At 59.2% G+C, this 13932-nt stretch overlaps 1 protein-coding gene across 1 annotated transcript in view; it reads left to right on the forward strand.

Annotated features, from left to right (window-relative positions):
• Positions 1–1786: 1786 nt before the first annotated feature.
• Positions 1787–13932, forward strand: part of SLC6A9 (solute carrier family 6 member 9) — a 224919-nt gene continuing 212773 nt past the window's right edge. Inside the window, exons 1-2 of the mRNA XM_069735854.1 lie at positions 1787–1865; positions 1912–1999. The gene's annotated coding sequence lies outside the window, so the exon portion shown is untranslated. The remainder of the gene's footprint in view (positions 1866–1911; positions 2000–13932) is intronic.

The raw sequence follows: 13932 nt of genomic DNA on the forward strand, positions 1-13932 counted from the left end.
GGTGACGGTCACGGTGTGAATAGTGACAGATGACTACTGTGGAGCGCGGTTGGGGCTCGGCGATGTCTACAGTTGAGTATGGTGAGGGCTCGTGATGTCTACAGTGGAGTGCGGCGGGGCTCGGCAACGTCTACAGTGGAACACAGCGGGGGCTCGGCGATGTCTACAGTGGAGTATGGACAGGGCTCAACGATGTTTACAGTGGAGCACAGCGGGGGCTCGGCGATGTCTACAATGGAGCACGGCGGGGGCTCGGCGATCTCTACAGTGGAGTACGGTGAGGGCTCGACGATGTCTACAGTGGAGTGCGGCGGGGCTCGGCAGCTTCTACAGTGGAGTATGGTGAAGGCTCGGCAATGTCTACAGTGGAGTACGGTGGTGTGGGCTCGGCGATGTCTACAGTGGAGCATGGCTGGTCTCGGCGATTTCTACAGTGGAGTGCGGCGGGGGCTCGGCGATGTCTACAGTGAAGTATGGTGAGGGCTCGGCAATGTCTACAGTGGAGTGCGGCAGGGGCTCGGCAACCTCTACAGTGGAGCACGGCAGGGGCTCGGCGATGTCTACAGTGGAGTATGGTGAGGGCTCGGCGATGTCTACAGTGCTGAGCGCTCGGCGATGTCAACAGTGGAGCACAGCAGTGGCTCGGCAATGTCTACAGTGGAGTATGGCTAGGGCTCGGCGATGTCTACAGTGGAGTATGGTGGGGGCTCGGTGATGTCTACAGTGGAGTACGGTGGTGAGGGCTCGACGATGTCTATAGTGGAGTACGGTGAGGGCTCGGCGATGTCTACAGTGGAGCACGACAGGGCTTGGCAATGTCTACAGTGGAGCGCGGCGGGGGCTCAGCAACGTCTACAGTGGTGCACGGCGAGGTCTCGGAGATGTCTACAGTGGGTTGGGTTTGGCGATATTTACAGTAGAGCATGGTGGGGGCTCGGCAAAGTCTACAGTGGAGTATGGTGAGGGCTCGGCGATGTCTGCAGTTGAGCGCGGCGGGGCTCGGCTACATCTACAGTGGAGCTCGGCGGTGGCTTGGCAACGTCTACAGTGCAGCATGGCGGGGACTCAGTGATGTACCCAGCTAAGCACTGCAGGGACTCAGTGATGGCTACAATGAAGCACGGTGGGCACTCGGTGATATCTATAGTGAAGCAATCGAGTCGTTCGGTGATACCTATAGTGAAACATGGTGAGGGCTTGGTGATGCCTACAGTGAAGCATGGCAAATGCTCGGTGATGGATACAGTGAAGCATGGTGAGGGCTCTTTGATGCCTACAGTAAATCATGGTGGGAGATCAGTAATGTCTACAGTGAAGCATGGTGGGGGCACGGTAATATCTATAGTGAAGGACAGGGGAGCATTGGTGATGTCTACAGGCTGACATAGTGACACTAGTGAAACATGATAACACAGATATAATCATCACTAAGTGGATGGAGGATGATGATAATGATGATCCCTCTCCCCGTGTATAACTTCCTATTCTCAGCACAGTTCTGGCTTTTCCCCTCCAGGAACTGAGAAGACATGAAGGAATCATAGTAACAGGTGAGGACGCTACAATGAGTCTGTATGGAGGCAGCGTCACGTGACTGCCCCTCCGAGCTGGCCGTGGCCCCGGAGCTCCTTGTGTGACCTGTCGGTATAGCGGGGGTCGCGGCCGCTGCTCGGCAGTAACAGGAGGAGCTGCAGTTTGGGGGCCGGGGCACTGTCAGGACCCTCCTTCCTCCACAGCCGCCGAAGATGATGCAACTTCGCCTTTAAGAAAAGCCGGCTGACAATGACAGTTGGTCGCTAGAGAGAGCAGCGTCTCCCGGGAGCCACCGACAGTCCGGGAACCAGGGGCCACCGACAGTCCGGGAACCAGGGGCCACACAGTCCGGGAACCAGGGGCCACACAGTCCGGGAGCCACTCACAGGCAGGAGGAGCTGCTGGGAACCAAGAGCCACCTGTACACTGACGGATCCGCTCCAGCCCAGGGGCCACTCACAGCATGGTAAGAGCGTCCACCAGACGGAGCGCCCCGTATATAGCGCTCAGTGCTGTCCGTATATAGCGCTCAGTGCTGTCCGTATATAGCGCTCAGTGCTGTCCGTATATAGCGCTCAGTGCTGTCCGTATATAGCGCTCAGTGCCGTCTGTCTATAGCGCTCAGTGCTGTCCGTATATAGCGCTCAGTGCTGTCCGTATATAGCGCTCAGTGCTGTCCGTATATAGCGCTCAGTGCTGTCCGTATATAGCGCTCAGTGCTGTCCGTATATAGCGCTCAGTGCAGTCTGTCTATAGCGCTCAGTGCTGTCCGTATATAGCGCTCAGTGCTGTCCGTATATAGCGCTCAGTGCTGTCCGTATATAGCGCTCAGTGCCGTCCGTATATAGCGCTCAGTGCTGTCCGCATATAGCGCTCAGTGCCGTCTGTCTATAGCGCTCAGTGCTGTCCGTATATAGCGCTCAGTGCAGTCTGTCTATAGCGCTCAGTGCTGTCCGTCTATAGCGCTCAGTGCTGTCCGTCTATAGCGCTCAGTGCCGTCCGTATATAGCGCTCAGTGCTGTCCGTCTATAGCGCTCAGTGCTGTCCGCATATAGCGCTCAGTGCTGTCCGTCTATAGCGCTCAGTGCTGTCCGTCTATAGCGCTCAGTGCTGTCCGTATATAGCGCTCAGTGCCGTCCGTATATAGCGCTCAGTGCTGTCCGTATATAGCGCTCAGTGCCGTCTGTCTATAGCGCTCAGTGCTGTCCGTATATAGCGCTCAGTGCAGTATGTCTATAGCGCTCAGTGCTGTCCGTCTATAGCGCTCAGTGCCGTCCGTATATAGCGCTCAGTGCTGTCCGTATATAGCGCTCAGTGCAGTCTGGGGGGGGGTGTTCTGTTTGGGGTCTAGTGCTCTACAGTCTGGGGGGCGTCCTCTGTTTGGGGTCTGGTGCTCTGCAGTCTGGGGGGGGGGTCCTCTGTTTGGGGTCCGGTGCTCCGCAGTCTGGGGGTCCTCTGTTTGGGGTCTAGTGCTCTGCAGTCTGGGGGGTCCTCTGTTTGGGGTCTAGTGCTCTACAGTCTGGGGGTCCTGTTTGGGGTCTGGTGCTCCGCAGTCTGGGGGGGGGGGTCCTCTGTTTGGGGTCCGGTGCTCCGCAGTCTGGGGGGGTCTTCTGTTTGGGGTCTAGTGCTCTGCAGTCTGGGGGGGGGGGTCCTCTGTTTGGGATCTGGTGCTCTGCAGTCTGGGGGGGGGGGTCCTCTGTTTGGGGTCCGGTGCTCTACAGTCTGGGGGGGTCCTCTGTTTGGGGTCCGGTGCTCCGCAGTCTGGGGGGGTCCTCTGTTTGGAGTCCGGTGCTCCGCAGTCTGGGGGTCCTCTGTTTGGGGTCTAGTGCTCTACAGTCTGGGGGTCCTGTTTGGGGTCTAGTGCTCTGCAGTCTGGGGGGGTCCTCTGTTTGGGGTCTAGTGCTCTGCAGTCTGGGGGGGTCCTCTGTTTGGGGTCTGGTGCCATGCAGTCTGGGGGGGTCCTCTGTTTGGGGTCTAGTGCTCTACAGTCTGGGGGTCCTGTTTGTGGTCTAGTGCTCTGCAGTCTGGGGGGGTCCTCTGTTTGTGGTCTAGTGCTCTGCAGTCTGGGGGGGTCCTCTGTTTGGGGTCTAGTGCTCTACAGTCTGGGGGTCCTGTTTGTGGTCTAGTGCTCTGCAGTCTGGGGGGGTCCTCTGTTTGGGGTCTGGTGCCGTGCAGTCTGGGGGGGTCCTCTGTTTGGGGTCTAGTGCTCTACAGTCTGGGGGTCCTGTTTGTGGTCTAGTGCTCTGCAGTCTGGGGGGGTCCTCTGTTTGGGGTCTAGTGCTCTGCAGTCTGGGGGGGGGGGTCCTCTGTTTGGGGTCCGGTGCTGTGCAGTCTGGGGGGGGGGCTTTGTTTGGGGTCTAGTGCTCTGCAGTCTGGGGGGGTCCTCTGTTTGGGGTCTAGTGCTCTGCAGTCTGGGGGGGGGGTCCTCTGTTTGGGGTCCGGTGCTCTACAGTCTGGGGGTCCTCTGTTTGGGGTCCGGTGCTCTGCAGTCTGGGGGGTCCTCTGTTTGGGGTCCGGTGCTCTGCAGTCTGGGGGGGGTCCTCTGGGGTCTAGTGCTCTGCAGTCTGGGGGTCCTCTGTTTGGGGTCCGGTGCTCTGCAGTCTGGGGGGTCCTCTGTTTGGGGTCTGGTGCTCTGCAGTCTGGGGGGGGTCCTCTGTTTGGGGTCTAGTGCTCTGCAGTCTGGGGGGGGGGGTCCTCTGTTTGGAGTCCGGTGCTCCGCAGTCTGGGGGTCCTCTGTTTGGGGTCTAGTGCTCTACAGTCTGGGGGTCCTGTTTGGGGTCTAGTGCTCTGCAGTCTGGGGGGGTCCTCTGTTTGGGGTCTAGTGCTCTGCAGTCTGGGGGGGTCCTCTGTTTGGGGTCTGGTGCCATGCAGTCTGGGGGGGTCCTCTGTTTGGGGTCTAGTGCTCTACAGTCTGGGGGTCCTGTTTGTGGTCTAGTGCTCTGCAGTCTGGGGGGGTCCTCTGTTTGTGGTCTAGTGCTCTGCAGTCTGGGGGGGTCCTCTGTTTGGGGTCTAGTGCTCTACAGTCTGGGGGTCCTGTTTGTGGTCTAGTGCTCTGCAGTCTGGGGGGGTCCTCTGTTTGGGGTCTGGTGCCGTGCAGTCTGGGGGGGTCCTCTGTTTGGGGTCTAGTGCTCTACAGTCTGGGGGTCCTGTTTGTGGTCTAGTGCTCTGCAGTCTGGGGGGGTCCTCTGTTTGGGGTCTAGTGCTCTGCAGTCTGGGGGGGGGGGTCCTCTGTTTGGGGTCCGGTGCTGTGCAGTCTGGGGGGGGGGGCTTTGTTTGGGGTCTAGTGCTCTGCAGTCTGGGGGGGTCCTCTGTTTGGGGTCTAGTGCTCTGCAGTCTGGGGGGGGGTCCTCTGTTTGGGGTCCGGTGCTCTACAGTCTGGGGGTCCTCTGTTTGGGGTCCGGTGCTCTGCAGTCTGGGGGGTCCTCTGTTTGGGGTCCGGTGCTCTGCAGTCTGGGGGGGGTCCTCTGGGGTCTAGTGCTCTGCAGTCTGGGGGTCCTCTGTTTGGGGTCCGGTGCTCTGCAGTCTGGGGGGTCCTCTGTTTGGGGTCTGGTGCTCTGCAGTCTGGGGGGGGTCCTCTGTTTGGGGTCTAGTGCTCTGCAGTCTGGGGGGGGGGGGTCCTCTGTTTGGGGTCTAGTGCTCTGCAGTCTGGGGGGGGGGGGTCCTCTGTTTGGGGTCCGGTGCTCTACAGTCTGCGGGTCCTCTGTTTGGGGTCTAGTGCTCTGCAGTCTGGGGGGGGGGGGGGTCCTCTGTTTGGGGTCTAGTGCTCTGCAGTCTGGGGGGGTCCTCTGTTTGGGGTCTAGTGCTCTGCAGTCTGGGGGGGGGTCCTCTGTTTGGGGTCTGGTGCTCTGCAGTCTGGGGGGGGGTCCTCTGTTTGGGGTCCGGTGCTCTACAGTCTGGGGGTCCTCTGTTTGGGGTCCGGTGCTCTGCAGTCTGGGGGGTCCTCTGTTTGGGGTCCGGTGCTCTGCAGTCTGGGGGGGGTCCTCTGTTTGGGGTCTAGTGCTCTGCAGTCTGGGGGGGAATGCTCTGTTTGGGGTCTAGTGCTCTGCAGTCTGGGGGGGGGGTCCTCTGTTTGGGGTCTAGTGCTCTGCAGTCTGGGGGGGGTCCTCTGTTTGGGGTCTAGTGCTCTGCAGTCTGGGGGGGGGTCCTCTGTTTGGGGTCTAGTGCTCTGCAGTCTGGGGGGGGTCCTCTGTTTGGGGTCTGGTGCTCTGCAGTCTGGGGGGGTCCTCTGTTTGGGGTCCGGTGCTCTACAGTCTGGGGGTCCTCTGTTTGGGGTCTAGTGCTCTGCAGTCTGGGGGGGTCCTCTGTTTGGGGTCCGGTGCTCTACAGTCTCGGGGTCCTCTGTTTGGGGTCTAGTGCTCTGCAGTCTGGGGGGGGGTCCTCTGTTTGGGGTCCGGTGCTCTACAGTCTGGGGGAGGTCCTCTGTTTGGGGTCCGGTGCTCCGCAGTCTGGGGGGGTCTTCTGTTTGGGGTCTAGTGCTCTGCAGTCTGGGGGGGGGGGGGGTCCTCTGTTTGGGATCTGGTGCTCTGCAGTCTGGGGGGGGGGTCCTCTGTTTGGGGTCCGGTGCTCTACAGTCTGGGGGGGTCCTCTGTTTGGGGTCCGGTGCTCCGCAGTCTGGGGGGGTCCTCTGTTTGGAGTCCGGTGCTCCGCAGTCTGGGGGTCCTCTGTTTGGGGTCTAGTGCTCTACAGTCTGGGGGTCCTGTTTGGGGTCTAGTGCTCTGCAGTCTGGGGGGGTCCTCTGTTTGGGGTCTAGTGCTCTGCAGTCTGGGGGGGGTCCTCTGTTTGGGGTCTGGTGCCGTGCAGTCTGGGGGGGTCCTCTGTTTGGGGTCTAGTGCTCTACAGTCTGGGGGTCCTGTTTGTGGTCTAGTGCCCTGCAGTCTGGGGGGGTCCTCTGTTTGGGGTCTGGTGCCGTGCAGTCTGGGGGGGTCCTCTGTTTGGGGTCTAGTGCTCTGCAGTCTGGGGGGGGGGGTCCTCTGTTTGGGGTCCGGTGCTGTGCAGTCTGGGGGGGGGGGCTTTGTTTGGGGTCTAGTGCTCTGCAGTCTGGGGGGGTCCTCTGTTTGGGGTCTAGTGCTCTGCAGTCTGGGGGGGGGTCCTCTGTTTGGGGTCCGGTGCTCTACAGTCTGGGGGTCCTCTGTTTGGGGTCCGGTGCTCTGCAGTCTGGGGGGTCCTCTGTTTGGGGTCCGGTGCTCTGCAGTCTGGGGGGGGTCCTCTGTTTGGAGTCCGGTGCTCCGCAGTCTGGGGGTCCTCTGTTTGGGGTCTAGTGCTCTACAGTCTGGGGGTCCTGTTTGGGGTCTAGTGCTCTGCAGTCTGGGGGGGTCCTCTGTTTGGGGTCTAGTGCTCTGCAGTCTGGGGGGGGTCCTCTGTTTGGGGTCTGGTGCCGTGCAGTCTGGGGGGGTCCTCTGTTTGGGGTCTAGTGCTCTACAGTCTGGGGGTCCTGTTTGTGGTCTAGTGCCCTGCAGTCTGGGGGGGTCCTCTGTTTGGGGTCTGGTGCCGTGCAGTCTGGGGGGGTCCTCTGTTTGGGGTCTAGTGCTCTGCAGTCTGGGGGGGGGGTCCTCTGTTTGGGGTCCGGTGCTGTGCAGTCTGGGGGGGGGGGCTTTGTTTGGGGTCTAGTGCTCTGCAGTCTGGGGGGGTCCTCTGTTTGGGGTCTAGTGCTCTGCAGTCTGGGGGGGGGTCCTCTGTTTGGGGTCCGGTGCTCTACAGTCTGGGGGTCCTCTGTTTGGGGTCCGGTGCTCTGCAGTCTGGGGGGTCCTCTGTTTGGGGTCCGGTGCTCTGCAGTCTGGGGGGGGTCCTCTGGGGTCTAGTGCTCTGCAGTCTGGGGGTCCTCTGTTTGGGGTCCGGTGCTCTGCAGTCTGGGGGGTCCTCTGTTTGGGGTCTGGTGCTCTGCAGTCTGGGGGGGGGGGTCCTCTGTTTGGGGTCTAGTGCTCTGCAGTCTGGGGGGGGTCCTCTGTTTGGGGTCTAGTGCTCTGCAGTCTGGGGGGGGTCCTCTGTTTGGGGTCTAGTGCTCTGCAGTCTGGGGGGGGTCCTCTGTTTGGGGTCTGGTGCTCTGCAGTCTGGGGGGGTCCTGTTTGGGGTCCGGTGCTCTACAGTCTGGGGGTCCTCTGTTTGGGGTCTAGTGCTCTGCAGTCTGGGGGGGGGGGTCCTCTGTTTGGGGTCCGGTGCTCTACAGTCTGCGGGTCCTCTGTTTGGGGTCTAGTGCTCTGCAGTCTGGGGGGGGGGGGTCCTCTGTTTGGGGTCTAGTGCTCTGCAGTCTGGGGGGGGGTCCTCTGTTTGGGGTCTAGTGCTCTGCAGTCTGGGGGGGGTCCTCTGTTTAGGGTCTGGTGCTCTGCAGTCTGGGGGGGGTCCTCTGTTTGGGGTCCGGTGCTCTACAGTCTGGGGGTCCTCTGTTTGGGGTCCGGTGCTCTGCAGTCTGGGGGGGAATGCTCTGTTTGGGGTCTAGTGCTCTGCAGTCTGGGGGGGGTCCTCTGTTTGGGGTCCGGTGCTCTACAGTCTGCGGGTCCTCTGTTTGGGGTCTAGTGCTCTGCAGTCTGGGGGGGGGGGGGGTCCTCTGTTTGGGGTCTAGTGCTCTGCAGTCTGGGGGGGGTCCTCTGTTTGGGGTCTAGTGCTCTGCAGTCTGGGGGGGGGGTCCTCTGTTTGGGGTCTAGTGCTCTGCAGTCTGGGGGGGGTCCTCTGTTTGGGGTCTGGTGCTCTGCAGTCTGGGGGGGTCCTCTGTTTGGGGTCCGGTGCTCTACAGTCTGGGGGTCCTCTGTTTGGGGTCTAGTGCTCTGCAGTCTGGGGGGGTCCTCTGTTTGGGGTCCGGTGCTCTACAGTCTCGGGGTCCTCTGTTTGGGGTCTAGTGCTCTGCAGCCTGGGGGGGGGGGGGGGGGGGGGGGGCTTTGTTTGGGGTCTAGTGATCTGCAGTCTGGGGGGTCCTCTGTTTGGGGTCTAGTGCTCTGCAGTCTGGGGGGGGGTCCTCTGTTTGGGGTCTAGTGCTCTGCAGTCTGGGGGGGGGTCCTCTGTTTGGGGTCTGGTGCTCTGCAGTCTGGGGGGGGGTCCTCTGGGGTCCGGTGCTCTACAGTCTGGGGGTCCTCTGGGGTCTAGTGCTCTGCAGTCTGGGGGGGGTCCTCTGTTTGGGGTCTGGTGCTCTGCAGTCTGGGGGGGGGTCCTCTGGGGTCCGGTGCTCTGCAGTCTGGGGGGGGGTCCTCTGGGGTCCGGTGCTCTGCAGTCTGGGGGGTCCTTTGTTTGGGGTCTAGTGCTCTGCAGTCTGGGGGGTTCTCTGTTTGGGGTCCGGTGCTCTACAGTCTGGGGGTCCTCTGTTTGGGGTCCGGTGCTGTGCAGTCTGGGGGGGGGTCCTCTGTTTGGGGTCCGGTGCTGGGGGGTCCTCTGTTTGGGGTCCGGTGCTGTGCAGTCTGGGGGGGTCCTCTGTTTGGGGTCCGGTGTTCCGCAGTCTGGGGGGGTCCTCTGTTTGGGGTCTGGTGCTCTGCAGTCTGGGGGTCCTCTGTTTGGGGTCTAGTGCTCTGCAGTCTGGGGGTCCTCTGTTTGGGGTCTAGTGCTCTGCAGTCTGGGGGGTCCTCTGTTTGGGGTCTGGTGCTCTGCAGTCTGGGGGGGTCCTCTGTTTGGGGTCCTGTGCTCTGCAGTCTGGGGGTCCTGTGCTCCGCAGTCTGGGGGTCCTCTGTTTGGGGTCCGGTGCTCTGCAGTCTGGGGGGGGTCCTCTGTTTGGGGTCCTGTGCTCCGCAGTCTGGGGGTCCTCTGTTTGGGGTATTAAGGGATTAGGTGGCACAATCTCCCAGGACTCGGGAGCTGTTCTGGACCATTGGGTTCTGAGCTCTTTATGGGGCGGGGCTGTCCTCTGTAACTTTACACACCACGTGCAGGGGGCGGGGCCCGACAGACAACAGTGTAACACGTGGCAGCTGATGTAACTCACAACACGGAGACAGGATGAACAGCACTGACACACTGCACCGCAAAACCGCCACGATACTGCACCACCCGACTACACGGTGCACCCGGCTACACCGCACCACCCGACTACACGGTGCACCCGGCTACACCGCACCACCGACTACACGGTGCACCCGGCTACACCGCACCACCCGACTACACGGTGCACCCGGCTACACCGCACCACCCGACTACACGGTGCACCCGGCTACACCGCACCACCGACTACACGGTGCACCCGGCTACACCGCACCACCGACTACACGGTGCACCCGGCTACACCGCACCACCGACTACACGGTGCACCCGGCTACACCGCACCACCGACTACACGGTGCACCCGGCTACACCGCACCACCCGACTACACGGTGCACCCGGCTACACCGCACCACCGACTACACGGTGCACCCGGCTACACCGCACCACCCGACTACACGGTGCACCCGGCTACACCGCACCACCGACTACACGGTGCACCCGGCTACACCGCACCACCCGACTACACGGTGCACCCGGCTACACCGCACCACCCGACTACACGGTGCACCAGGCTACACCGCACCACCCGACTACACGGTGCACCAAGCTACACCGCACCACCCGACTACACGGTGCACCAAGCTACACCGCACCACCCGACTACACGGTGCACCAAGCTACACCGCACCACCCGACTACACGGTGCACCAAGCTACACCGCACCACCCGACTACACGGTGCACCAAGCTACACCGCACCACCCGACCACACGGTGCACCAAGCTACACCGCACCACCCGACCACACGGTGCACCAAGCTACACCGCACCACCCGACTACACGGTGCACCAAGCTACACCGCACCACCCGACTACACGGTGCACCCAGCTACACCGCACCACCCGACTACACGGTGCACCCAGCTACACCGCACCACCCGACTACACGGTGCACCCAGCTACACCGCACCACCCGACTACACTGTGCACCAAGCTACACCGCACCACCCGACTACACGGTGCACCAAGCTACACCGCACCACACGACTACACGGTGCACCCAGCTACACCGCACCACCCGAATACACGGTGCACCCGGCTACACCGCACCACCAGACTACACGGTGCACCCGGCTACACCGCACCACCCAACTACACGGTGCACCCGGCTACACCGCACCACCCGACTACACGGTGCACCAGGCTACACCGCACCACCCGACTACACGGTGCACCAGGCTACACCGCACCACCCGACTACACGGTGCACCAAGCTACACCGCACCACCCGACTACACGGTGCACCCAGCTACACCGCACCACTCGACTACACGGTGCACCCAGCTACACCCCACCACCCGACTACACGGTGCACCAAGCTACACCCCACCACCCGACTACACGGTGCACCAAGCTACACCGCACCACCCGACTACACGGTGCACCAGGCTACACCGCACCACCCGACTACACGGTGCACCAAGCTACACCGCACCACCCGACTACACGGTGCACCCAGCTACACCGCACCACTCGACTACACGGTGCACCCAGCTACACCCCACCACCCGACTACACGGTGCACCAAGCTACACCCCACCACCCGACTACACGGTGCACCAAGCTACACCGCACCACCCGACGACACGGTGCACCAATTTACACCGCACCACCCGACTACACGGTGCACCCAGCTGCACCGCACCACCCGACTACACGGTGCACCCAGCTACACCGCACCACTCGACTACACGGTGCACCCAGCTACACCGCACCACCCGACTACACGGTGCACCCAGCTACACTGCACCACCCGACTACACGGTGCACCCAGCTACACTGCACCACCCAATTACACGGTGCACCCCGCTACACCGCACCACCCGATTACACGGTGCACCCAGCTACACCGCACCACCCGACTACACGGTGCACCCAGCTACACCGCACCACTCGACTACACGGTGCACCCAGCTACACTCCACCACCTGACTACACGGTGCACCCAGCTACACTGCACCACCCGACTAAACGGTGCACCCAGCTACACTGCACCACCCAATTACACGGTGCACCCCGCTACACCGCACCACCCGACTACACGGTGCACCTAGCTACACTGCATCACTCATATTTCAGTTGCTGTTTGTGCCCCTCTTTTGGTTGCAGACCCCTCTAGCAGCAGCTTATCTCTGTCAATATCAAAAGATGTTGATACATCCCACAGCCCCAGATCCCTTTCTGTATATTGATTGTGAATAATGGGGACGGTAAGGAGCGTCTGAATAGTTTATCCACGTCTGGTGACTTCACCAGTTCAGGGTGGGTGCAGTGGATGACTGGGTGGTGGGCGCAGGACCCCACTGATGGAGTAATGGTGCCCATGGCATACCGTTATGTCTGTGAGCTGCATTAATCTCAGCTTCCAGCAGACGTTGGCGCAGGGCCACATTGCCCATCATGTAGTGGTGGACGTCACTAGAAATGACTGATTGCAGCCCCCCATATGGGACGTGTCAGCGTGGCTCCCAGGCCAGTGAATGTTGTGCCCTACTCTACTGATCTACAGCTCCACCTGAACTACTTCTGAGGGTGTCCTTCGTGATGGGAGTTATTGTACTGGGCAGTGGCCTTTCCTCGGTGGGGCCGCCCTGGTCCTGCCCATTTCTGAGAAGTGTCTCCGTCTCCCCTATCTACAATTTAGGTTCACAGACTTAGGCCGGTTTTACACGTCCGTGTTTTCCGGTACCAGAAAAAGGGTACTGGAGACGACAGTGTCCGTGGGTGTAATACTTGCGGCACACGTGTGGCAACTGTATGCCACATTAGTACCACACGAACAGGCACCAGGGAAGAAGCAGTACAGCAAGAGCTGTTCTCCAGCACCGGATGCTGAAGGAAGGTTCTGCCGGCGATCAGTGCGAGCAGGGGAGAATGGTGAGAGTTAGGCTGCCGTCACACTAACAGTATTTGGTCAGTATTTTACATCTGTATTTATAAGCCAAAACCAGTAGTGGGTGATAAATACAGAAGTGGTGCATATGTTTCTATTATACTTTTCCTCTAATTGTTCCACTCCTGGTTTTGGCTACAAATACTGATGTAAAATACTGACCACATACTGCGAGTGTGACAGCAGCCTTAGGCCGGGGACACACACAACGTATAAAAAAACGGTCCGTTTTTGACGGAGGAGAATCGCAAAATTTTTTACAAAACAGTGATCCGAGTGCAGTGCGAGGATGCGATTTTCTCGCATCAAATGATCCGTATGGCATCCGTACTGCGTGTTTTTATCGCAGGCTTGCAAAACCAACATACGCCAATACAAGGGATCCATGTGTCAAAAACAAACAAACATATATACTGTGTGTATATATATATATATATATATATATATATATATATATATATATATATATATATATATGTCAGTAGACACATACAGTGGGGCAAAAAAGTATTTAGTCAGTCAGCAATAGTGCAAGTTCCACCACTTAAAAAGATGAGAGGCGTCTGTAATTTACATCCTAGGTAGACCTCAACTATGGGAGACAAACTGAGAAAAAAAAATCCAGAAAATCACATTGTCTGGTTTTTTATCATTTTTTTTTGCATATTATGGTGGAAAATAAGTATTTGGTCAGAAACAAACAATCAAGATTTCTGGCTCTCACAGACCTGTAACTTCTTCTTTAAGAGTCTCCTCTTTCCTCCACTCATTACCTGTAGTAATGGCACCTGTTTAAACTTGTTATCAGTATAAAAAGACACCTGTGCACACCCTCAAACAGTCTGACTCCAAACTCCACTATGGTGAAGACCAAAGAGCTGTCAAAGGACACCAGAAACAAAATTGTAGCCCTGCACCAGGCTGGGAAGACTGAATCTGCAATAGCCAACCAGCTTGGAGTGAAGAAATCAACAGTGGGAGCAATAATTAGAAAATGGAAGACATACAAGACCACTGATAATCTCCCTCGATCTGGGGCTCCACGCAAAATCCCACCCCGTGGGGTCAGAATGATCACAAGAACGGTGAGCAAACATCCCAGAACCACGCGGGGGGACCTAGTGAACGAACTGCAGACAGCTGGGACCAGTGTAACAAGGCCTACCATAAGTAACACACTACGCCACCATGGACTCAGATCCTGCAGTGCCAGACGTGTCCCACTGCTTAAGCCAGTACATGTCCGGGCCCGTCTGAAGTTTGCTAGAGAGCATTTGGATGATCCAGAGGAGTTTTGGGAGAATGTCCTATGGTCTGATGAAACCAAACTGGAACTGTTTAGTAGAAACACAACTTGTCGTGTTTGGAGGAAAAAGAATACTGAGTTGCATCCATCAAACACCATACCTACTGTAAAGCATGGTGGTGGAAACATCATTCTTTGGGGCTGTTTCTCTGCAAAGGGGCCAGGACGACTGATCCGGGTACATAAAAGAATGAATGGGGCCATGTATCGTGAGATTTTGAGTGCAAACCTCCTTCCGTCAGCAA

The sequence above is a fragment of the Ranitomeya imitator genome, chromosome 8 (assembly GCF_032444005.1).
Source record: "Ranitomeya imitator isolate aRanImi1 chromosome 8, aRanImi1.pri, whole genome shotgun sequence".
Lineage (NCBI taxonomy): Eukaryota > Metazoa > Chordata > Amphibia > Anura > Dendrobatidae > Ranitomeya > Ranitomeya imitator.